The sequence below is a fragment of the Cetorhinus maximus genome, chromosome 18, assembly GCF_964194155.1.
Source record: "Cetorhinus maximus chromosome 18, sCetMax3.hap1.1, whole genome shotgun sequence".
NCBI classification, from domain to species: domain Eukaryota; kingdom Metazoa; phylum Chordata; class Chondrichthyes; order Lamniformes; family Cetorhinidae; genus Cetorhinus; species Cetorhinus maximus.
In genome coordinates, this window is record NC_135896.1 from 3,300,480 (window position 1) to 3,326,816 (window position 26,337).

Genomic DNA, 26,337 nt, shown 5'->3' on the forward strand with positions numbered 1-26,337 from the left:
ACCTGGAGTAGTGGGTTGGATTTCACAGCTCCTCACCGGGGGTGTTTTCAGGGGGGGGCATGTAAAATATGATGGGTGGCTAGTCCGCAAACGTTCCCGCCCAATCTCGACCCGCACCCCTTAACAATAGGTGGGCGGGGACCAAATTCGTCCGCGTACCTGCCATTTTTTAAAAAAAAATACTTATTGAGTAATTGAGCTTTCTAACAAACCAATTGAGCTGGATATTATGCTGCCCACACCATTATAGTGTTGGCGTGTGCAGGCAGGCGGGATTGGGCAGGCCATTTATTTTAACCCAACTGGTTAAAAGGTGGAAGTGGGGTACCTCCTTCAGGGCAGGGGGGGGGTGGAGGCCCTGTGCTAATTGGCGTGCATCACCCCCAAAGATCATACCCCCCCCCACCTCTCCCTTTGTGCATCCCTGCCTAGCCTTCAAAACCCGTTGTCCCATCTCCCCACGGTCCCTGATCTCTTCCCACCCTAAACATCCAGGACTTACGTTAGTCCAGGTTCCATTGCTCTTCTTCCACAGGCTTGCTGGCAGTGCCAGCTGCACCCGCTGCTGAGTCCTGGCACTACTGGGACTGTTATATGTGGCTGGAAGTTCTCAAGGGTGGGATTTCCTCCCACTGAGGCCCAGGAGCCCCATTCTCTGCTCGTTCAGGCTGCCTCTAGCCTGTTGTTGCTGTGAGACACCTTTTGCAAAGTTGGTCAGATTGAAAACTGACTGTCGCAGCAGGGGTAAGGCCGCCCTCCCCCCCTGTAAAACTCCACCAACTGTACAGTTTGAGTCACCTTAACTAAGGTTGGGATGCAGCAAAGGTTCACTAGATTGATTCCTAGGATGACGGGATTGATCTACGAGGAGACATTGAGTAACATTGAGAAGAATGAGAGGTAATCTCATTGAAGCATGTAAAATTGTTAGAGGGGCTTAACAGGGTCGATATTGAGAGGATGTTTTCCCTCGCTGGAAAATCTAGAACACAGGGTCACACACTCAGAATAAGCAGTCAGCCATTTAAGACTGAGATGAGGAAAATCTCAATTCTCAGTGAATTTTTGGAATTCTATGCCCTAGAGAGCAGTGGAGGCTCAATCATTGAGTATACCAAGAAATGGATTGGTTTTTTTGGACAGAAGAGAATGAAGGGATGTGGGGATAGTGTGGGAAAGTGAAACTGAGGTATAAGATCGTTCATGATCATATTCAATCGCAGCAATCTCAAGAGGCCAAATGGACTAGTTCAGCTCCTGTTTCTAATGTCACCATTACTGCTGCTGACTTTCTTATTCCAAATTAATTGAATTATATTTACAAACTGCAACAGCAGGAAATGAACTCAATCTCCAAATCATTAGTCCCAGCCTCTGGACGATTAATCCAGTAAAGTAACCACCATGCCACCATACCCACGTAGTCCCTGAAGTCAAACTCAGACGTGTTTGTGTGTGTTACAGTGAAGAATTTTGGATTCGGTGTGTGAGAGCCATTGTAGGCCAGAGAGGATAGAGTGAGTGTGACAGGATCTTGACAAGTTAGAGATGGTGGGAAGCCAGCAGGGGAGGGCTAGAGCAGTTGAGACTGAAAGAGGTGAGGAAATGGATAGGGGGCTCAGGGGAATGGAAGAAGACAACGTTTTGCAGTTGGAGGTTGATGGTGGGCTGTGGTGGTGGTGGTGAGGTTGAAAGGTGAGATCAGGGTCAGAGAGGACACCAAGGCCATAAATTGTTCAGTTCAACCTGACATAGCTTTATTCTGTATCTCTTCATGTGTGTATTTAACCCTGTGCTGTACCTGTCCTGAGAGTGTTTGATTGGGACAGTGTAGAGGCAGCTTTACTCTGTATCTAACCCTGTGCTGTACCTGCCCTGGGAGTGTTTGATGGGGACAGTGTAGAGGGAGCTTTACTCTGTATCCATCCCTGTGCTGTACCTGTCCTGGGAGTGTTTGATGGGACAGTGTAGAGGGAGCTTTACTCTGTATCTAACGCCGTGCTGTACCTGCCCTGGGAGTGTTTGATGAGGACAGTGTAGAGGGAGCTTCACTCTGTGTCTAACCCTGTGCTGTACCTGTCCTGGGAGTGTTTGATGGGAACAGTGTAGAGGGAGCTTTACTCTGTATCTAACCCCGTGCTGTACCTGTCCTGGGAGTGTTTGATGGGGACAGTGTAGAGGGAGCTCTACACTGTATCTAACCCCGTACTGTACCTGTCCTGGGAGTGTTTGATGGGGACAGTGTAGAGGGAGCTTTACTCTGTATCTAACCCTGTGCTGTACCTGTCCTGGGATTGTTTGATTGGGATAGTGTAGAGGGAGCTTTACTCTGTATCTAACCCTGTGCTGTACCTGCCCTGGGAGTGTTTGATGGGGACAGTGTAGAGGGAGCTTTACTCTGTATCTAACCCCGTGCTGTACCTGTCCTGAGAGTGTTTGATGGGGACAGTGTAGAGGGAGCTTTACTCTGTATCTAACCCCGTGATGTACCTGTCCTGGGAGTGTTTGATGGGGACAGTGTAGAGGGAGCTTTACTCTGTATCTAACCCCGTGCTGTACCTGCCCTGGGAGTGTTTGATGGGGACAGTGTAGAGGGAGCTTTACTCTGTATCTAACCCCGTGCTGTACCTGTCCTGGGAGTGTTTGATGGGGACAGTGTAGAGGGAGCTTTACTCTGTATCTAACATTTGATTCTTTGACATGCTTCATTTAGACAGCAAAATGACCTCCCATAAGGTAAATCATCTCGGGAATGATATGACATCCACTCCTCAGTGACCTGTGTTGGAATGTGAGGGAGTGAATTATGAGTGAAGACAGGGTGAGGTCCATTGTGATGCCCTCCATATTTTAATAACTTGCCCTCTGGCCTCATGTATTAAGATTGGCAACTTGGGCTGATCGACAACAAGTGCCCAAGAAGTAAGTACCCCAGCAGGTGTAAGATGGATACTTGGAGAGTACAGAAAGCAGCCTGTCCTTCTCTTTAAACTGTGTTTAATTCCAGCTGAGACCGTGAGATCAAAGTGTCCTCGCCCTGACACAGCACTATTAGTGAAGGAGTGTAGAATTTTAATTTTATAATATAAAGGAGAATTGATGAGCGCTGTCAGTGACTGTGAACAGCCTCCCTGATCTCGTCGGCTCCTGTGAGGGGACCCGACCGCGAAGGAGTCAGCCTGTAATTAAATGGCTTTTTGTAGTGTGAGATATCTCAAATTTGACAGGAAGGCTCATTACTTTAGGTCAATGATGTGATTGACAATCGGGCCATGTCCTTCTCAGGCAGGGATAACTGTGCAGAATTGGCTCTCAGGCTGCCTGTCTAGCAGTGCTGCTCCAGGTACAATGGAGTGAGTGCTTGTGTAGCCAGACAATCAGACGCACATGTACACAAGCACACAGATAGGTGCACACAAACATTGACACACACAAACACAGAGCTGCACATTCACAAACACGGACACATATGCACAGACACTCACACACAGACATATATAGATACAAACACACACAAACAGACGCAATCACATAAACGCACAGACACCTACAGACTTAACACATGCACACGTACAAACACACAAGCAGACAGACAAGTTCACACCCATGCGCAAAACACAGAAGACACACGTACTCAGACATACGTACAAAAGGGCACACACATGCACACAGGTACATAGAGATGCACACACAGACATGTGGAGACAGACACATACATACATACATATACACACAAACACACATTGGCTGTGAAATGCTTTGGGATGTCCTAAGAATGTGAAAGGTGCTACAGAAATGCAAATCCTTTCTGCACACCAACAATTCCAGAGGCTGATTCTGAGCACAGTGTTACCATGGATACTGTAGAAACAGCCTGACCAGAGTCCGAACAAAATCTAGATTTCTGTGTTTCATCCTTGGTGTGAGGAAGGTTTGAAAGTTATAAGCAAAAAACTGTGGATGCTGGAAATCCAAAACAAAAACAAAAATCCCTGGAAAAACTCAGCAGGTCTGGCAGCATCTGCGGAGAGGAACAGTTAACGTTTCAAGTCCGAATGACTCTTCATCAGTTCTGTTGAAGAGTCATTCGGATTCGAAGCGTTGACTGTGTTCCTCTCCGCAGATGCTGCCAGACCTGCTGAGTTTGAAAGTTATAGTTTATTCAGTTTATACAGACACAGGAGGAAAACTCCAATCATCTTAGCGGTTATTACCATCGACAAGTGAAGCAGTGGTCCCTGGATAGTTCATTGTAGTGAGCTTGATTCAATAAGCTGAAATACAGTTTGTATTTGTTGCAAGGACATTCTCACAAAGGCCCTGTGGGTGATCATTTCAGGCACGCTGTCCTTGCCTGACTCAGAAGAGGTTGAGAAACACGTAACTATGACGAAGCCGGTTGAATTCTGGCTGACAGCCTGTCGAATGGTGGCAGCTTTGCGAGGTCAGCGATTGTACTGATTGTTCAACGCTTCACAGCTAAGACACCCTCAAAATAAAGACCATTATCTTTGTGCTGCTCCAATTCTGGCCTCTTGAGCATCCCTGATTTTAACCCCTCTCCCATTGGTGGCTGTGCCAACAGCTGCCTGGGGCCTTATGTCTGGATTCTTTTCACAAAAATAAAACTTTACTCGTGAAATTTATAAAAGTACGTCACAAAACATTCCCGCTTGAAAATGACAGGAAGTGCAATTAAATTTAACTTTTCTCCATGCAGCACCCTCCCCTCTGAGGTGCCTCAAAACAATTTCAATACTCTTGATATTTACAGTACACATTCCTTGGCTGGGGTTTTCTAGGCCTGCCAGTGTCCAGCGTGTTCCATAGCGCGAGTGGACAATATGGCACAATCGGTTTCGTGATGGCGTGAAGCCAGTTCACGATCGTCCGCGCAGCCCGCCATCGTTCTCTGCCATCGGACGTCAGGCACCTCATACCCCTCTCACCCCCCCCCCACCCTCCTCACTGGATCGTCCGCCCACATCACCGGGAAAACACGTCTTGACAACCGTGAGGTGCAAATGTCGGGACTTAACACCAGGGCCTTGCTCACAGCGCGGACATCCGAGGGGCAGAAGATGCTGGAGCAGGTCAGCAAAGGCAGACTGCAGGAACATCCATGGCATACTGGGTGGATTCTCATGGACATGGCTGTGCTGCAAAGCAGCTCACACAAGTTGGAAACTCACCGTTCATGCTCACAACGGATGATGGTCAAGGGGGTGGGAGAGGAAGGTCTAGGGTCGGCTGGGTGAGGGAGAGGCGTTGGGAGGTGTGAGGTTGGCAGGGAGTAAATGAAGGTGTCAGGATGTTGGGAGGTGGGGAATGAAGATGGTTGGGAGTAGGGGAGGGAAAATGGGGAGGAGGGGGTAAAATGGAGAGAAGAGAAGACGGTAACTGGGGAGGTAGGTGTAAGGGGAGGTAGAAGGTGCAAGGGAAGGAGTGCGGAGAGGGGAAGGGTATCCAGAGGGAGGAATGGGTGCAGGGAGCGGAGGGTGTCCAGGGAGAGGAAGTGTGTGGACAGGGGAGGGTGTCTGGGAGGGAGGAACGGTTATGGAGAGGGGAGGGAATAAGGGTGGAGGAAGGAGTCCGGAAGGGGATAGGAGTGAGGCTGGAGGAAGACGGAAGGCTGGAGGAAGGAGTTGGGGGGGGGGGTAGGCACTAAAGGTGGCAGAAGAGGTAAGGGGTAGAGGAAGGGGATAGTAGTAAGGCTGGAGGAAGAAATGAGGCTGGAGGATGGAATCAGGAAGGTGGTGGGACTAAGCTGGGGGGGTGGGGGGGCGGTGGGGAGGGGTACAGATAGGGAAAGGGGTGCGGAGGGGGGGATGTGCAGGTAAACATACAAGGGAGGGGTCGGATGGGTCCATATCTGCCTCCTGGGGAGTGAACTGAGGGTGGGTGTGGTATGAGGGAATGGCGAGAATGACCGAGGGCAGAGTGAGGCAGTAGGGTGGGAGGGGGAGGGGTCGATGCTCGTGTAGAAGGGACGGTGAGGGTGGTTGGTGGGGACTCGGAGACAGACATGGGCCCTGGGGGTGGGAAGGAGGAGGTCGGGGAGGCGAATGTGGTTGTTGGGGCGGGGGGGGGATTTTAGGGAAGGAAGGGAAGGTGCACATTCACCTGGACATCCCTGAAGGAAAAGGGTTGTGGCTGGTAGGTCAGGGAGAGGGGGCGGTGATGCCAGTGGTGGGGGGTGGGGGGTGGCTGACTGAGGGAGAATAAAGGGCAGGGGAGCGAAAGTAAAACTGAATTAGCGCCAGGCCGTCCAAAACCGAAAGTGAAATGAGAATTGTAGTGAGAGAGATCGGGTGCTGCAGGGGAGTGTGGTCAGTGGGTGGCCGGAGATGCAGGTCGGCTAAACTGGGGGCTGCGGCCTTCTTGCCTTTTCTGGACATCTTCCCTGCAGCAGTGGTGGGCTGGAAGCAAGAAGGTGTGGGCACGGGGCTGGACTGTAAATCTGGTGCCTGGCATGATGAAACGGTGAGGAGATGTCAGGTGGGCCAATGAGAGCCATGGAAACAGTGTGTTTCCCGGGAATACGTATATAATGTGGTGGGTTTGGGACAATTCGGCGTGAAATTCCGCCATTGCGGCTGGTGTCCGCTACCGCACTTAGTGCAAGTGCGGGGTGATTCTGCCCGTTGTCAGGCATACAACCGAGGAGTTATACACAGTTTCCAGCCCCTCACTGAACCAAGGCTGAAAGGCCTTAGACCTTCCCCCATTGCGCCTCTGCAGCGGCTGCCCCAAGCTACACTGTGTCCCTCAGCACATAGTCCTGGACCCTGCAATGTGCCAGTCTGCAACACTCGGTCGGGGACAAATTTCGGGCAGACCAGAGAGCGGCTTTCACCGAGTCGATGATCCTCCAGCCGCAGTTGATGTTCATCTCGGTGTGTGTCCCTGGGAAGAGCCCATGGAGCACAGAGTCCTGAGTCATGGAGCTGAAACTGGACAATCATTCTATCGCCATGGCGATCACCCAAATCATCTCCCACTTTATCTGGAGGCCGAAAATGGGCCCTGTTCGCAGGATAAAGGGGGGAAAGACATGTCTAACATTGCCCTCATCCTGACAGCCATCTGGGTAAACACCAAGTCTACAGTAGACCTGGCCACATTGCTGCTGGATGCCCCAAGTAGCTGGGCTGGGCTGTACCACTCAGCCCTCATGGAAAAGCTTCTGCAGATCCACCGATTACTGGCAGGGAACGACTGGTACATTGTCACATCTCAGTAAGAGGGCTCATGCCAAGAGCAGAGGAACAAAGATTTTCTGTGTGGAGAATAAACCGATTTAGCAAAAGTGTTAAATGGAACGTGCCCATTAACAGCATCCACCTCCAGCACAGTAGGAGGCACATTGCACTGTCTGCATATCAGTTACCAGGATGGCTTTGATGTGATTGCAACACAATAGTGAAACACTCAGCTCCAAACAAGGACAAGGACAGAAGGTGTAATTAGAAATTGAAGATAGTGTTTAAATTTAAAGAGAGAGACACGCTTGACGAGAGGGCTATAATTGGCTGAGAGAAGGCAGTACAATGGAATTAAAGTATAGAACATTAGGACTAGTGATTTAGAAGTTGACCAGATGGTTAAAGACCCTGTTTTCAAACCACAGAGAGTTCGGCTCAGACTGAACCTCAAGCATGGGGCCCAGTTCTGGTCAAACCCACCTTGAGCACTGTCCAGTTCTGGTCAGTCACATCTTGAGCACTGTCCAGTTCTGGTCAGTCACATCTCGAGCACTGTCCAGTCCTGGTCAGTCACACCTTGAACACTGTGTCCAGTTCTGGTCAAACCCACCTTGAGGACTGTGTCCTAACTCACACCAAGTCTTGTTCACCCACCATCCCTGTGCTCACTGACCTACATTGGCTCCCTGTCCAGAAGTGGCTCGATTTTAAAATTCTCATCCTCCCTTGCCCCTCCCTAATCTCCTCAAGTATCACGACCTGTGTCAATGTTCCCCCAAATCTACTTGGGTACAATAGAGAACAAACAGGCCACTCATGAGTAGCGGTCCCTTTAAGTTGTGCACATGCACAGCCATGTTGCAATCAGAAAGACACCATGCAGTCCAATAAATAGGCCACACACAGCAAGGGGAGATCAGTAAACATTGCTCTGCACTCTCCAATCCTGGCTCTGGCACATTCCTGATGACAATCGCTTCACCACTGGCGGCCGTGCCTTCAGCTGCCTGAGCCCTGGAATTCCCTCCCCAAATTTCTCCACCTCCCTACCTCACTCTCACCTCGTTTAAGTTGCCCCTCTTGATTAAACTTTCAATTAATATCTCCTCCCTGCGGCACAGAGTCAAATTGTCTTTGATAATGTTTCTGTGAAGCACCTTTGGATGTTTTACTACATGAGAGACACTATGTAAATGCAAGTTATTGTTGATATGTCCTTAGCTCGAGCTCACTAGCCCTACAGTACCCCCCCCCACCATTCCTCCTCTCTCTTCCGACCTACCCACACTTTCCTATTTCAGTTGAGATCAGCAGAGGACAGGCCTGGGACAAGTTGTCAGAGCAGCTTTTGTTGTAAGACTGTCACAAGTGATAGCCCCTGTCCTTCCTCTCCCATCCCACCGCCATACAGAAATACACTCAGCTCTCCCATGCCCATAGCCGCCTGTGGGTATCAAAACAGCCCATTCATCTGCAGCCTTTTCCCTGTCCTCGATTACCTGAAATGAGAAGGGTAACCCGGGTCTCTCCCTGATTGTGACACAGGATCGTTTTCCCCAATAAACCCGAATTGATTAATTTTCCCGGACTCTCTCTGTGTGTTTTCTTGGCAGTTGCCCTGTTTCCTGAACTTATTTTGCAGGAGAGAAACATTGTTTTTGTCAGCTCCTGTACCACGGGCTGGTTAAGCTGTAATGAGACTCGGAGGGGAAGGAATGATAACCATTTAAAGTGAGCTGCTGTGGGCACACAGCATCCCCGTTAGCCTGGCTCAGAAACCTGCCCTGTGCAATTCAGAAACTGATAAAAATAATCTAGCCTCATCGAGTCAGTACTGGGACAGGCCAGTGCTGGAAATCTAGAAGATAACCGACCAAACAGGTACTCATCTAATCCTTCAGCCACCCCTGGGCGTGTTAGCTCTGATTGCAATTTACAACATCTGCCTGACTCATCCTGTTGCCAGGCTGCCCCTGAGAGTTTGGGTGCTCTTCAACTGCAGGTGACCTCGCACAGCTCTGATATGTAACACAAAATTCCTGGATTAACATAATCTAGACTAAGCCTCAGGGTCAGTACTGAGGGAGTGCTGCACTGTCAGAGGGCCAGTACTGAGGGAGTGCTGCACTGTCAGAGGGTTAGTACTGAGGGAGTGCTGCACTGTCAGAGGGCCAGTACTGAGGGAGTGCTGCACTGTCAGAGGGTCAGTGCTGAGGGAGTGCTGCACTGTCAGAGGGTCAGTGCTGAGGGAGCGCTGCACTGTCAGAGGGCCAGTACTGAGGGAGTGCTGCACTGTCAGAGGGCCAGTACTGAGGGAGTGCTGCACTGTCAGAGGGCCAGTACTGAGGGAGTGCTGCACTGTCAGAGATGTCATCTTAACCCAGGCCATGTATGCCCTTTCACATGGTCATGAAAGATCTTATGGTTCTCAGAAGAAGAGTGCAGTTCCCCCTGGTATCTTGGTCAAATTTATCCCTCAATCAACATCATTAAGACAGATGATCTGTTCAATATCGCATTGTGTTTGTGGGATCTTGCTGTGCACAAATTGGCTGCTGCATTTCTTATATTCCAACTATGCACATTAAATGGATTCCATGGCTGCCAAGTGCATTAGGCTGGCTTAAGATAATGAAAGGTGCTATAGAAATGCAATTTTTTAAATTCGTTCATGGGATGTGGGCATCACTGGCTGGACCAGCATTTATTTCCCATCCCTAGTTGCCCTCGAGAAGGTGGTGGTGAGCTGCCTTCTTGAACCGCTGCAGTCCATGTGGTGTAGGTACACCCACAGTGCTGTTAGGGAGGGAGTTCCAGGATTTTGATCCAGCGACAGTGAAGCAACAGCGATATATTTCCAAGTCAGGATGGTGAGTGACTTGGAGGGGAACTTCCAGGTGGTGATGTTCCCATGTGTCTTCTGCCCTTGTCCTTCTAGATACTAGCGGTTGTGGGTTTGGAAGGTGCTTCCTAAAGAGCCTTGGTGAATTCCTGCAGTGCATCTTGTAGATGGTACACACTGCTGCTACTGTGCGTCGGTGGCGGAGGGAGTGAACGTTTGTGGATGGGGTGCCAATCAAGCGGGGCTGCTTTGTCCTGGCCGGTGTCAAGCTTCTTGAGTGTTGTTGGAGCTGCACTCATCCAGGCAAGTGGAGAGTATTCCATCACACTCCTGACTTGTGCCTTGTAGATGGTGGACAGGCTTTGGGGAGTCAGGAGGTGAGTTACTCGACACAGAATCCCTAGCCTCTGACCTGTTCTTGTAGTCACAGTATTTATGTGGCTAGTCCAGTTCAGTTTCTGGTCAATGGTAACCCCCAGGTTGTCGGTGGTAATGCCATTGAATGTCATGGGGAGATTGTTAGATTCTCTCTAGTTGGAGATGGTCATTGCCTGGCACTTGTGTGGCACAAATGTTACTTGGCACTTGTCAGCCCAAGCCTGGATATTGTCCAGGTCTTGCTGCATTTGGACATGGACTGCTTCAGTGTCTGAGGAGTTGCGAATGGGTCTGAACATTGTGCAATCATCAGTGAACATCCCCACTTCTGACCTTATGATGGAAGGAGGGTCATTGATGAAGCAGCTGAAGATGGTTGGGCCGAAGACACTATCCTGAGGAACTCCTGCAGTGATGTCCTTTAGCACCAAAGACTGGTCATCTCACATCACGTTTTAAGAGGTGAGGGCAGTGTGTATGTGAGCTGTACAGACTGGAAAGGGCCCAGGTTCTAGTGTGTCGAAGCACTGCAGTAGAATGGCCACACAGTTACCCTCAGGACCCCAAAATGGTGAGCTCTACTTAACTCCTTTGAAGCCTGACATGAGGGGAAGTGGTGAGATAGCAGGTGTGTCTGGCTCCTTGCTGCACGGTACCTCAGTGAATGTGCGATTACACAAGTCCTGATGCAAGGTGACACTAAACATGGAGATGGTTTGAATTTTTTGGAGGTTGAGAGAAAGGGAGTGGGTGTTTGAGTTTGGTACCACTGTAACTCTACGCTGAATGTTCTCATTGCAGATTTTCATCTGTGCACCTGGGATTGGCTGTTTCTTTACTGAGTCACTGTAATTAGCTGATAAACACAGGTTGTGAACAATTTGGAGAACACATTGTATAGGACACCATCTTTAAGACAGTTTATTAAAGGGACTGCCCCCTCTTGTGCTGTGGCAGCTGTGCCCACTGCTGGGGTACATAGAATCTCCAAGTCTCACAATTCAGCCTATTGCCCCCACCCCCCACCACACTCCGTGTCCCCTCTCTCAAAGAGCATTTCCCTCGTCCCATTCTCCTGCCTTTTCTGTGAACCTTTTTAAATTTTTCTTTTTTAAATATTTATCCACTTTCCTTCTAAAGTCATTGTGAATTCTGCTCTCTCAGTTTCTGATCTGGTGTTCCACATTCTGACAAATCTTCCGAGTAAAAACATGAATCCAAACTGCTCGGCAATTGTCAATGGTTTAAAATTTATTCCCACTAGTTACTGACTCACCAATCAGTAGAATTAGTTTTCCTGTTCACTGTATCACGGCCTCGTCTGCCCTCTCAGGTAGATGTAAAAGATCAGTCATAGGGAAAATGCTGGAATCTATTACTGAGGAAGTTATAGAAGGGCACTCCGAAAAACTAAATGTAATCAGGCAGAGTCGACAAAGGGAAATCATGTCTGACAAATTTATTGAAGTTCTTTCAGGAAGTAACAAGCAACATGGATAAAGGGGAACCTGTAGATGTACTGCACTTAGATTTCCAGTAGGCATTTGACAAGGTGCCACATCAAAGGTTACTACGTAAAATTAGAGTGTTGGGGGTAACTTATTAGCATGGGTAGAGGTTAGTTAACAGGAGACAGAAAGTATGCATAAATGGGCCATCTTTTGGGTTGGAAAGATGTGACGACTGGTGTGCCACAGGGATCAGTGCTGGGGCCTCAACTATTTACAATCTATACCAATGATTTGGACAAAGGGACCAAATGTAAAGTTGCTCAATTTGCTGATGACACAAGGATGGGTAGGAAAGTAAGCTGTAAAGAGGACATAAGGAGTCTTCAAAAGGATATAGATGGGTTAAGTGAATGGGCAAAAATTTAGCAAATGGAGTATCACGTGGGAAAATATGGACTTGTCCATTTTGACAGGAAGAATGAGAAAAACAGTGGATTATTTAAATGGAGAGAGATTGCAGAACCGTGAGGTACAGAGGGATCTGGGTGTCCTGGTACATGAATCACAAAAAGATTGGTATACGCCCAAGCAAGTGATTAGGAAAGCAAATGGAATGGTATAGAAGCTTGGTTAGACCGCACCTGGAGTAGTGTGTGTGCGATTTTGGTTCTCTTACCTCAGACAGGATATTATTGCCGTAGAGGGAGTGCAACGAAGGTTCACCAGACTTGTTCCCAGGATGGCAAGACTGTCCCGTGAGGAGAGATTGGAGAAACTGGGTCTGTATTCTCTAGGGTTTTGAAGAATGAGAGGTGATCTGATTGAAACCTACAAAATGCTTAAAGGGATAGACAGGGTAGATTCAGGTAAAATGATTCCCCTGGTTGGGGAGTCTAGAACCAGGGGACACACTTTCAAAATAAGGGGGAAGCCACTAGGACCGAGATGAGGAGAAATGTCTTTACTCAGAGGGTTGTGAATCTTTTGAATTCTCTACCTCAGAGAGCGGTGTTAGCTCAGTCACTGAGTATGTTTAAAGCTGAGATTGAGAGATTTCTGATTAACAATAACGTTAAGGGTTATGGGGATCATGTGGGTAAAAGGCATTGAAGTATTCGATCAGCCATGATCGTATTGAATGGCGGAGCAGGCTCGATGGGCTGAATGGCCTTTTCCTGCTCCTATCTTTCTAATGTTGTAGATTGCAAGAGGGATGGAATATAAAAGTAGGGATATTTTGCTACAATTACACAGGGCATTGGTGTGACCACATGTGGAGTACAGGGTACAGTTTTGGTCTCCTTATTTAAGAAATAATATAAATGCATTAGGAGCGATTTAGAGAAGGGTCACTGAACTCATTCATGGGATTGTGGGTGGGGTTATTTTACGAGGAAAGGTTGGACAGGCTGGGCCTCTATCCACTGGAGTTTAGAAGAATGAGAGGTGATGTTATTGAAATATATAAGATCCTGAAGAGACTTGACAGGGTGGATGCTGAGAGGATGTTTCCCCTTGTGGGAGAGACTAAACCAGGGGACACAGTTTAAAAATAAGGGGCCTCTCAGTTAAGACGGAGATGAGAAGAAATTTTTTCTCTGAGGGTCGTGAATCTTTGGAACTCTCTTCCTCAGAGAGCGGTGGAGACAGGGTCATTGAATATTCTTAAGGCAGAGGGAGATAGATTCTTGACTAACAAGGGAGTCAAAAGTTACCGAGGGCAGGCGCAGAGTGGAGTTGAGGCCACAATCAGATCAGCCAGTTGAACTGCTCCTTCTCAACCCCCCGTCTGCTGTTAGCGATGGTCATTGGTTTATCCCATTCCTTACAGGGAGAACAAACTCGCTGCTCGTCTTGCACAGCTCAATCTGCTTTTCTTCCAAAGTATGGCTTGCCATGATGCATGTTGGGATGGAAGATGTCTCTTCCCGTCGTGTGGCTGTGACTGATCAACGAGCTCACCTTGCGGCTAAGCTTCCTGTGCAACAATGTTTTCATTGGTTTGCCTTCCAGCCTCACTGAGCTGCGCTGCGGTCGGTTGAAGGCTGATCCTCTGTCCCAGCGTCGTCTGGTCAGCGGTTGTACTGGCCGGAGGCTGCAGCGCCTGTGTCGTGCTGTCTTGAGCTATCTTACCAACAGGCGTTGGAGCTGGAGGTTGAGGCTGTTCTTGCTGCTGGTTCAGTTCGGGGCTGCCTTCCACTCGAGGTGCCGTGGTAACCCTCTGAGTGGTTGGCTGGTCTGACCAATGAGGAGCTTCTGGCACCTGCAAAGAAAGTGGACAAACCAGCTCTGCAAAAAGTGAAGACAGCTCCGAGCTGAAGTCTCAGTCGAGTGTATCTTTTCTGTTGGGGCTTCAGGGAACTTGCAGTTCTGTGTAATTGATGACAGAGGCAGTTTTGACGTCTTCCGCCATTTTAAGAACGTTCGGGGCAACACAGGCACCTCTGCTCAAGAGAGAAAAATACTGGTTACGGGCGACATACAGGACTTCAAAGATACTTCAAAGATTTGTTTGCTGCCATACCTTAATGGCTCCAGAATCATGCCTACCACCGGAAGTCAGATTCCTCTGGGCCCATAGAGCAGTGTTTCTGTCGTTTGCAGTTGTAAGTCTCTCAGCCACTGTTCCTTGTCTGAGAGGATTGTAACACTGGCTCCTGTGCCCATTGTAAAGTTTGTGAGATGACCATCAACTGAGATGTCGATGTTCCAGAAAGAAAATCCCTGATCTTTGACCTCACCCAAGAAGCGTGGTTGTGTTTCCTCTTGGTGTGGTACCTCGACCTCGTGAATCACCTTGGGATCATCTATGCGTCTGGTGTTAGCTTTGCGTAACTGTCCGAAGTGCCCTATGCGGTTGTAATTAAAACACCGTGCGGAGGCTGCCGGACATTGACCTTGCCTCTGGGGTCGCTTGGCTTCTCAGCGCTGGCATGGTCACCCACCCTCTAGTGATCAGTTAGGGTATTGCTTCCCTTGCCTGGAGTGTCCCTGCTCCTTTGCTGTTTCAATAGCTGGACAGTGGGGTTTGCTCTGTACTATGGTTTGCTTTCGGCTCTTAAGATGGATCTGTGCTGTAAATGGATTTTGGATTGCCTGACAATCTGAATGGCCTTTCCAACGGTCAAGTATTCCTTAGCTTGAAGCATTGCCTGAGAGTGCACAGCCCACCACCCCGACGACAATTCTGTCCCTGATTGGCATTGATTTCAGGTCACCATAGCCACATCCTTCAGCCATTCTGCACAGCTCATTAACAAAGGAGTCAACATGTTCTCCTGGCTGATGCATTTGTCAAACTTTGCTCTTTCAAGAATCTTGTTAGTGCTCAAATTAAAATATGTATCAAATGATTCTAAAACTTTGTAAAATTTTGCTGAGGATTCATTGATTCCTTGTCTAGCTATTATATCGTTGGCTATTGGACCTACCGAATAAAGCAGTGTGCTAACCTGTTCAGCTTCTGTCTTTTTGTCTAGACCTGAAGCAATCGTGTATCTAAGGAACCTCTTTCTCCGATGTCCCCAATTTTGTGACTGGCCTGGGTCTCGGGTGAGTCCAAATTGGTCTGGTAAGGTAGATTTTTGACCCATGGTCGTTTAAAATTAAAAGTGTGTATAGCTTTAAAGGCTGTCAGGAAATCCAAGTTGGCATTGCCATACGCTTCTCAACGAGGTTTCCTGAGCTTGTTGGTTTTGGCGGGCTCCTGCAGTAATGGCGGCCGCAATTTCTGTGTTTTAAATTTCCAGCTCCGAGCCCCGGGATTGACCTATTTTGCGTCTTCCCTGCAAAATCTGAGGGCTATTGGGCCTTGAAACCATCGATTCCTGGATTTTGATAAATTTTAAAGATAATTAATGAATTATTTTTTTGTTCGGAGTGAGCTCAGCCGCTGACTCAGGTGTTTTTAAAAATGGCAATTCTGACTGCTGCTGACTTAAAGGCCTTTTACGACTCTTTTTGGCCTAGAATTTAAGATTTTAGCTCACCCCTGCTGGACCTCCTGACTCTGTGCATTCTGGGCATTGAAGCTGGACTTCCTTGGGACTCAGCGGAGTTTCCTGCTGCCGTGTAAAGTTTCATTTCTGCCTTCTGCTTCCAGTCCCGCTTCGGAGCGTTTCTCTGGTGATCTCCTTCTGCACCTTTTGCTTCTGGAGCTTTTCATCAGGTCAGAGTGCTGGTTTTTCAATCTTCCAGGTTTTAAATTTCTTCTCCACGTTTGTGAGATTCTGGGTTTTCTGATCGCTGCCACCACGTTATAAGATGCTGTGTGTAGTTTGGTAGGATTCACGAAGAGGTTCTGAGTCTTGTATAGTTTAACAGTAAGGGTTTATTAACTACTCATAACTATGTACATATATACAGTATAAGATCTAAGCTTGGATCTGTCTCCATGCTTGCCTCTACACATGTCTCAGTCCAGTACAAGACTGACCTCTAGGCTTGGGTCATGCGTTCCTTTACATCACGGTGTGGACGGTACTGTACCCAGTCCCACGTTAACCCTTTCTATGCCAGACCTTTATATTACAGAACCGAGAGGCCAGGAATCAAACAGAATTGCCATTAACACCTCAATTCTAGAATTCATAACCCCAAGTCTCTCCATGGACTCACCCTTCCCTATCTCTGTAATCTCCTCCAGCCCCACAACCCTCTGAGCTATCTGCACTCCTTTAAATCTGGCCTCACGAGCATCCCTGATTTTAATCACTGCACCACTGGCGGCCGTGCCTTCAGCTACCTGGGCCCCAAGCTCTGGATTTCCCTCCCTAAACCTCTCTGCCTCTCGACTTCACTGTCCTCCTTTAAGCCACGCCTTAAAACCGACCTCTTTAAACATATGTTCTTATATCTTAATTTATGTATCTGTGCCAAGCTTTTGTTGACAATGCTCTTGTGAAGCTCTTTACGATTTGCTACATTAAAGGTGCTATACGAATGCAGGTTGGTGTTGTTTTGATTTACTGCCCTATCCAATTCCTCCATCAAGGACCTGGATCCCTCATATTCATTGACTGTGTTAGATTTTGATTTGGATTACAGTGAATTAAAGATCACAGTGTTTCAGCTCTCTGAGCTTTATCCCATTTCTTCAGAGTTCTTGCTAATCTTCTTCTTCAATTTACACCTTCATAAATTAGCATAAATTAGCATTTTAAATTAAGCAATAAATTTGGAAATGAGAGCAAGTAAGAACACAGTAGGCATCTCCACTCCTGTCACCATCCCCTCATCCCCTCCTCTCCTCCCATCTCCTCCCCTACCCTCCTCTGCTCCACTGCTCTCCCCCTCCTCCCCGTCCCCTCCCCTACCCTCCTCTCTCCTCCACTGCTCTCTCCCTCCTCTCCATCCTCTCTCCTACCCTCCTCTCCCCTACCCTCCTCTCTCCTCCACTGCTCTCTCCCTCCTCCCCATCCTCTCTCCTACCCTCCTCTCCCCTACCCTCCTCTCTCCTCCACTGCTCTCCCTCTCCTCCCCATCCTCTCTTCTACCCTCCTCTCCCCTACCCTCCTCTCTCCTCCACTGCTCTCCCCCTCCTCCCCATCCTCTCTCCTACCCTCCTCTCTCCTACCCTCCTCTCTCCTACCCTCCTCTCCCCTACCCTCCTCTCTCCTCCACTGCTCTTCCCCTCCTCCCCATCCTCTCTCCTACCCTCCTCTCTCCTACCCTCCTCTCTCCGTCCCTCCGTCCCTTTCTCCTTCCCTCCTCCCCTCTCTCCTCCCCTCTTTTCCCCTGGAAAATGGCAATTATGGGATGGCCGATAAATGCTGGCCCATCCAGTGACGCCCACATCCCATAAATGAATAAATAAAAAAATTCCTGGATGAGAAATGTTCCGGAAAGATAGTCCTGACCTTTTTTAGCCACAACATCATAACCCATGTTAACGTTTCGAGTCCGTATGACTCTTCAACAGAACTAAGTAAAAATAGAGGAGAGGTGAAATATAAGCTGTTTTAAGGGGGGGCGGGGGGTGGGACAGGTAGAGCTGGATAGATCTACTTGTCCCACCCCCTCTTAAAACAGCTTATATTTCACCTCTCCTCTATTTTTACTTAGTTCTGTTGAAGAGTCATACGGACTCGAAACGTTAAATGTGTTCCTCTCCGCAGATGCTGAGTTTTTCCAGGTGTTTTTATTTTTATTTTTGTTTTGGGTTTCCAGCATCCGCAGTTTTTTGCTTTTATCATAACCCATGTGTTTATTTACACTCGCAGCTCACCAACCTTATTTACCGCACTCCGCACGAGTACATATCTACCTGAATTAGACCTGATTACATTCTCCCTTACGCTGACTGACCTGTACCTTACTGTTTCTTACAGTGGTGATATCTGTCTCCCCCACTCCTTTGCCCACCTTGCTTCCCTGCTCTATTGCTACACCCTGGTTTGCGTTCCCCCTGCCAAATTAGTTTAAACCCTCTCCCCAAGAGCCAGCAAGCTGCCCTGCTATCTCAATAGCCCCGAGCCTGTTGAGGTGTAACCTGTCCGGCCTGTACAGGTCCCGTTTCTCCTGACCCAGTCCCGAAGTCCCAGGAACCTGGAGCTCGCCCTCCTGCACCTTCTGTCCAGCCACACACTCGTCCAATCTATCCTTTTAATTCTATATTCACTCCTGTGTGGTAACTGGGAGTGATCCGTATCTTTGAGTTGCTGCTTCTTTATCTCTTCCCTCGCTCCCAAAAAACTGCCTGCAGGACCTCATCCCCCTTTCTACCCATATCGTTGGTACTGATAGGAACCACAACCTCTGGCTGTTGTAGGTAAATATAAATTACCCCTTGTGGTAGCAGCTTCTATATGTTAACAACCCAGGTAGAGACATTCTCCTGATTCTTCTTCGATTTATTGGGGACTGTCTTATATTAATGACCCCTGGTTCTAGTCTACCCCAAAAGTGGAAACATTTTCACTACATCTACTCTATCAAATCCTTTCCTAATTATAAAGATCTTTGTTATATTATCCCCTCAGTCTTTTATTCCCTCAGGAAAGGGCCCTAGCCTGCTCAGTGTCTCCTGATATTTATAGCCTCTCAATTCTGGTATCATTGTAGTAAATCGTTTTTCTACCTTTCCCAATGCATAGATATCCTTTTATATAATACGGAAACCAGAACTGTGCACAGTGCTCCAAATGTGGTTTAACCAAGGTGTTCTGTGATTGACTCTGGGCATGGGACTTGATTCTTAGACAGACTGTAGACATAACTCTGGTGTCTACTTAACATTTATTAGTACTACTCCCAAACAGCTCACCGAGTAGGCATGTAGCTCTCTAGAGTCAGCACATGAATGACTAGTGTCAGTGGTATGTCATCATCCATGCCATACATCAGCATATCCCATCTGTTAACCCTTTATACTACACCTCTCCTGAAGTGTGCTATCATGAAAGTGTGCTAACAACATGAAATTGTGGTCTAACTATTTACATTGTATTTCTGTAACTCCCTTTTTACAACTACAGATTATATCCAACTCCAACCCCTACTTTTCACCCCCCCCACCCCCAAGTCTCAGTCCCGGGGGATTCAGTCTCCCTCACTATCCTCAGTCCTTCGGGAAGACGTGTTGGAGACATGAGGGTTTCCTTCTGCATCTGGTAGGAGATCATCATCTGCAGAATGTGGCAACACTTTAGCAGCATTGCTGTCAGAATCGCTGGGAAGCTGAGCGGAGGTTACAGGATGACTGAACTGTAAGGGCAACAGTGACCTTTCAATGGAAGATTGATCCAAGAGAGAAGACTGAAGAGAATTGAACTTTGGACCCTCTAGGACTAGAAGAGAAGAACTCAGGACGCTCTGTAGAACCTGCTGCTCCCTCGAAGGACTGTGGGAAGAAACTTTCAGAGGTGGAATGGCCTCCACATCTGGGAAGGACTAACAGCTGTATCAGCTGCTGAGATAAAGATCGAAAAGGCATTGCAGACCTGTGATTTCAATAAACTTAGACAGTGAGGTTAAAAACAACCAAGTTCCTGTAAGACTGTCAGGAAAAGAAGAAGAGATGGATTCCTGATGATATTTTGGGAGGACCATCTACTTTCTGGAGGCAGTGGTAAGAGAGCCACACTTCTCTCTGTGTGAGGCTGCTCCACACTGGGCAATGGGAAGAATTGCTGAGGATATGGAGACTACGAGAGCCTCATCTTCTGTAATGAGAGGAATTTCCTGTAGACAATCAACTTGGCCACAAGATTTCTGGACAGGATTCTGCAGCTTCAGAAATGCTAAAGATTCTGCCGTAGCTTCTGTGCTGACCGGCAGCTCTGGGGGGAAGGAGGACTTTCAGCTGGGACTGAAGTGTGGGGGGTAATTGACCTTCACCCTGGGCAGGTCCCACCTCTTGAGCAGTGTGACCCTCTATGGACTCTGGCCTGGACTCAGGCAAAGCATCCTCTCTGGAAGCCGCTTCATGAACAACAGGAGATAAAGTAGACAATACATTGGGAGATTCAGTGGAACTAATTGCTGAATGCTGTTCAGCTACTAAAAACACAGCTGATACTTCTAAAAAGAAACAGAGACTTCATAAGGTTGGTCCAGCAATGGAAAGACCTCAACCTCCAAGAGGTCATTCAGTGCTGCAAGGAATTCTTCCTCATCACTCTCTAGGAAGAGCCAATTCAGGTCCAGCAGCTCTTCCTGAGGATGGTCACCGTCTGTATCCACCACCTCTGGCCTGACCTTGTGAAGAACTGCGAGATCCATAACTTCCTTGCCTGCCCGGGGTTTACTGGATGGTGTCTCTGTGAAAGCAAGGAACTTACTGCTGAGCATATAAACTTCCTCAGCTTCTGAAGGCTAAATTTCTACTGCTTCTAAATAAAAGGGTGAAGGTTGTTGCATGCAGAGTTGTTCAAATGATGAGCATCGTCTGTTTTTTCTAAGCCTCCGAGAAGGATGCCAACATCACCGCTCAATAAAGACGCTCGTTGATTGTGAAGAATGTATCAATGATCTGTCACCTCCTGTAACTAAGAGGAGCAAAAATCCTGCCTTTGATTGGGAGGTCTATGCTACCTGGACCTTGTAACTTGATGTCTGATGGATAAAGGGTCAGCAGCTGAAGCCATTCGGGGTCATCTGCAAATATGTTCAGAGCTGCTCCAGTATCAATTTTAAAAGGTGTATCAAAGCCTTGAACTTGGGACTGTAACTGACCAATAGTCTGGGTTAATTCTACCGACTTCCCCCAGGAACTCGGCAAGATCCTCATTTTCTCCACTTTCTATTTCTTGGAAGGATTACACTTCACAAATCCTCACTGGCCTGTGACTTTGATTAAAACTCCTGGCCTTGCGGAAATGCTTGAACTGGGATATCCCACGCTGGACAGTCTTGGTGTCTATGCTGGGTTCTCGAGCTACAAAACAAGCATCTCAGAATGGCTGCCGGTGTGGAGTTTTTCACCCTTTCAGTTTGTCTGGCAGGTTTTTGTATGGATGGGGTCACTGCCTGTGGACCTACCCAATCTAGGGAGCCTCAATATCCCCACAAATTCTAACTCAATTCACCGATCGGAGTTGGGGCTGCTTCGCGTACTGGATCACCTGCTTGATAACGGGGATCCCTGGCAGATTGAAAAAGGTATCCAAGGCTTTGATGAAGGAATCAAAACCGGTGATGGACTCCCGCACACCCAGCCTGAGGAGAACGTCGCCTGCTATTGGACCTACTACATAAAGAAACTTGAAGCTTTGGCACTTTTTCATGAAGACCTGACACTGCTCAGTACCGGAGAAACTGGCGTTTCCATAGCTCCCACTGCTGGCCTCTCTGCGGGCCCTCAAGGCAGTCAAATGGTCCGGGCAAGACCAGGGACTGCTCACTAGGCACAATTATCATTACCTCTCTCCAGTGTGCCTCCACCTTCCGCTGAAATCTCTCCAGCTGCTTTCAAAGTTTCCTTCATGCTGTGGCTCCTTCGATGACACCAATATGTCTTTTACATCGATGTCTCCGCTGCTGCCACCATGTTGTATGATTGGTTCCTTCTGTCTTGGACTCTAGGCGTGGGACTTGGTTCTTAGACATACTGTAGACATACTCTGGTATCTACTTAACACTTGCTTATTAGTACTACTTCTGAAAAGGTTACAGAGTAGGCATGTAGCTCCTAGGCATGTTGCCAGCCTCTCTCGTGTGAGTCTAACACATGACCGACTGGTGTCAGTGATACATTGCTATCTACATCATACATCAGCATATTCCATCTGTTAACCCTTTATACTACACAAGGTATATGGAAACCAGAACTGTGAACAATACTCCAAGTGTGGCGGAACCACACATATGGAACAACAACTTATATTTATATAGTGCCTTTAACATAATAACACATCCCAAACTGCTTCACAGGAGGATTATAAAACAAATTATGTCACTGAGCCACATAATGAGATATTAGGTCAGGTGACCAAAAGCTTGGTTGAAGAGGTAGCTTTTAAGGAGCTTTGTAAAGGCGGAGAGTGAGGTAGCGAGGTGGAGGGGGTAGGGAGGGAATTCTAGAGCTTGGGGCCCTACAGCTGAAGGTACAGCCACCAATCATGGAACAGTTCAAATCGGGGACGGGAATCGAGGCCAGAATTAGAGCATCGCAGATATCTCAAAGGATTGTAGGGCTGGAAGAGGTTACAGAGGCCATGGAGGGATTTGAAAACAGGATGAGAATTTTAAAATCAGGATGTTACTTGATTGGGAACCAATGTAGGTCAACAAGCAGAGCGCAGGTTATGACACGGGTAGTGGAGTTTTGGATACCCTCAAATTTACTGAGGTTAGAATGTTGGAGACCAGCCTGGAGAGCATTGGAATAGTTTAGACCAGAGTTAACTATAGCGTGAATGAGGGTTTCAGCAGCAGATGAGCTTAGACAAGGGCAGAGTCAGGTGACATTACAGAGGTGGGAATAGTGCTCCAAGTGTGGTCTAACCTAGGTAAATGGAGACTGAAACTGTGCACAGTACTGATCTTCATTGGGTGATCTCTCCTAGGCAATCCATTCTCCCTGCAATGAATTACCTTTCTCAATGGTTTTCTGAAGCCACATACTAAACTAATTTTCTGCTGTGCCCCCCACCTCCTTCAACAGCCCTGTACCTTTCTCTGCCTGAAATATTTTTCCATTTTCCATGAAAATATTCCATGGTCTCTGCTTCAACTATTCCCTGTGGCAAAATATTTCACACTGCAACTATCTCTCCTGTAAAGAAATTTCTCCTTGCCCTCTCTCCTCACCCTCTCAGTTACTATCTTCGAATAACGCCTCTCAGCACTGACTCCAGAGATACAGGAAACAATTCTTTCCCTATTGCACCTGTGAGAAACCTTCTGTAACCTCAAAAACCTCCATTCATTCTCCCCTGAGCCTTCTCTCCATCATTGGAGATAGTCCCAGTAACTCGAGCCTCTCCTCAGAACTGCTTTCTCCTGCTGATATCATCCTGTCTTGAATTTTGACTGGGGCGGCCTACAGTAAACACAGACACCTCACTGAAAGCATATTGACATCAGGTTAGAGTCAAACAGACCTTCACTGAGGCAGAGTCAGTAACAACTTTCTAAAGGGAATTGGATGATGAATCGACAGTGAATAAAAATGCAGGATTATGACGGAAGAACATTGACGTGGGACAAATTGGATCGCTCTTTCAAAGAGGCAGCACAAACACAATGGGCCGAATGGCCTCCCTGTGTACTGTAAGATCCTCCGACTCTGTGTAGACGTGCATTATAAACATAGGGACAAATTAAAATCGCATCCCCCCGATGCCTATTAGAGTGAAGACATTGACTCATTTTATTTGAAAAAAGGGTAAGCCTCTTCCCTAAGATAACAAAGAAAGCTTACATCATGTTAAAGTGTTGATTAATTTCACACAGTTTGGTTTCAAACCATAAGTCTCCAACTTAATGAATGCATTATTATATCAAATTATTTTCACATCGATAACTCATTAGGAAAGTGAATGGAACAAACACCTAAGGCGTCTAACACACCAGCTCTTGCTTCTGAGTCAAGAAACCCTGGGTTCAAGCCTATCTCTAAGATTTAAGCGTGTAGCCCAGGCAGGCACTCCCATTGCAGTACTGAGGGCATGCTGCACTGTCGGGGGTGCCATCTTTCAGAGGAGTCATTAGGACCAAAGGATGTGGGAGCAGGAGTAGGTCATTCAGCCCTTTGAGCCGGCTTCACCATTCAATAAGATCATGAATGACTTGGTCGTGGTCTCAGCTCCACTTTCCTGTCTGTCCCCCCCTATAACCCTTGCCTCCCTTGCCGATCAGAAATCTGTCTAACTCAGCCTTGAATAAATTCAACGAACCAGCCTCCGCTGCTCTCTGGGGAAGAGAATTCCACAGACGAACTGCCCTCTAAGCGATAGGAATATATAGGAATTCATAACCCGAGGTTCCGTCTCCCCTATCAGGTGGATGTAAAATGTCCCGTGGCCACTATTCAGGGATGAACAAGGGAAATTCCCTGGTCAATATCTAGCCCTTAACCAACATCAACAAAACAATATTAACTTGTAATTTTTTGTTTGCTGTTTGTCCCTTCAGCACAGGGTGGGGGGTCGATACAGAATAAAGCTGCCTGTACACTCCCATCAAACACTTGCAGATCCAAGTTTGATACAATGTGGACTGGGAGATGTGGTTTGCACTCTGAGCATTTTATCCCTGGGTTTGGAATCGAGCCTGGACTGGATGGAGCTGGAGATGTATTTTTCTCTGGTGAAACATTAAATTGTTTCAAAACTCTCTCACTTTCTACTGTTAACCCGACAATGGCTGCATTACTGTCCTGCTCCTGTGACCCATTCAAACCCACTCTTATTCTTTTAGAAACAGAGAAACATTGGCAGCACAGACCATTTGGCCTCTGTCATTTCTCACTCTGCCTTTGGTGAACTATTCGTCATGTTACTGAGCTGCTGTGGACAGGCTTGGAGATGATTCAGATCCCCACTATCAGCAATAGACTTTCCCAGGCTGGCAATAGCAGGAAGGCAAATGGAACATTGTCATGTCTTGCATGGGGAATGGAATATAAAGAGCAGGGGTGTTTTGCTTCAGTCATACAGGGTGTTGGTGAGACCACATCTGGAATACTGTGTACAGTTTTGGTCTCCTTATTTAAGAATGGATATCAATGCTTTAGAAGCAGTTTATAGAAGGTTCACTCAACTGATTCCTGGGATGGAGGGGGTTATCTTACCAGGAAAGGTTGGACAGGCTGGGCCTGTATCCATTGGAGTTTAGAAGATTGAGATGATCTTGTTGCAACATATAAAATCCTGAGAGGAAGACTAGAACTAGGGGACAGTTTAAAAGTAAAGGGTCTCCCAGTTAAGATGGGGATGAGGAGAATATTTTTCTCTCTGAGGGCCACAAATCTTTGGAACTCTCTTCCCCAGAGAGTGGTGGAGGCAGGGTCACTGAATATTTTTAAGGCAGAGGGAGATACACTCTTGACTAACAAGGGAGTCAAAGGTTATCAGGGGTAGGCAGGAAAGTGGAGTTAAGACCACAATCAGATCAGCCATGTTCCTCTTGAATGGTAGGAGCAGATTCAAGGGGCCGAGTGGCCTACTCCTGCTCCTAATTTGTATGTTTGTATGTAGTATTTGTTAGATACAATTTGAAACCCCTTCCCTTCAAACCCCCCACAATATGTCTTAACTCCAGCCTCAGGAACATCCCACACATCACCAACACCTTACAACACCTTGCATCATTCATCCTGAATATTTAGATTGTCCTTTTTGGATGTCAGTGGGGCGTTGGCAGGATGTTTGACAATGAAGGGCATCACAGACTAGCCCGACTGCCTGACCCGCTAACCCAGCCTGCGACCCTGACTGATGTAATTCCTCTTGTGGGTAGAGATGGGCCAGTCACAGTCTCCTGCCCTCAACACAATGGCTCCAGCCAAAAAAATATAATGAGGGAACTTGAATTTCTATAGCATCTTTCACAAGAAGAAGACGTCTCAAAGTGTTTTACACCCAATGAAGTGCTTCTGAGGTGTAGTCACTGTTGTAACAACACCCAATTTGTGCACAGCAAGCTCCCACAAACAGCAATGTGATAATGACCAGATCACCTGTTTTTACTGAAGGCCAGGGGGGCGGGGAGAACAACCCTGCTCTTCTTCAAAATATAGGATGGTTTATGCTAAACAGGTTGGAAGGGCTGAATGGTCTTATCCTGTTCCTATGTCCATCTGAGGGGGTAGATGGATTTACCCCCTCTTCTGAAAGATGGCAGCTCTGACAATGCAGCACTCCCTCAGTACTGACCTTCTGACAGTGCAGCACTCCCTCAGTACTGACCATCCAACTACAGCACTTCCTCAATGCTGACCCTCTGACAATGCGGCACTCCCTCAGTACTGACCCTCCAACTACAGCACTTCCTCAATGCTGACCCTCTGACAGTGCAG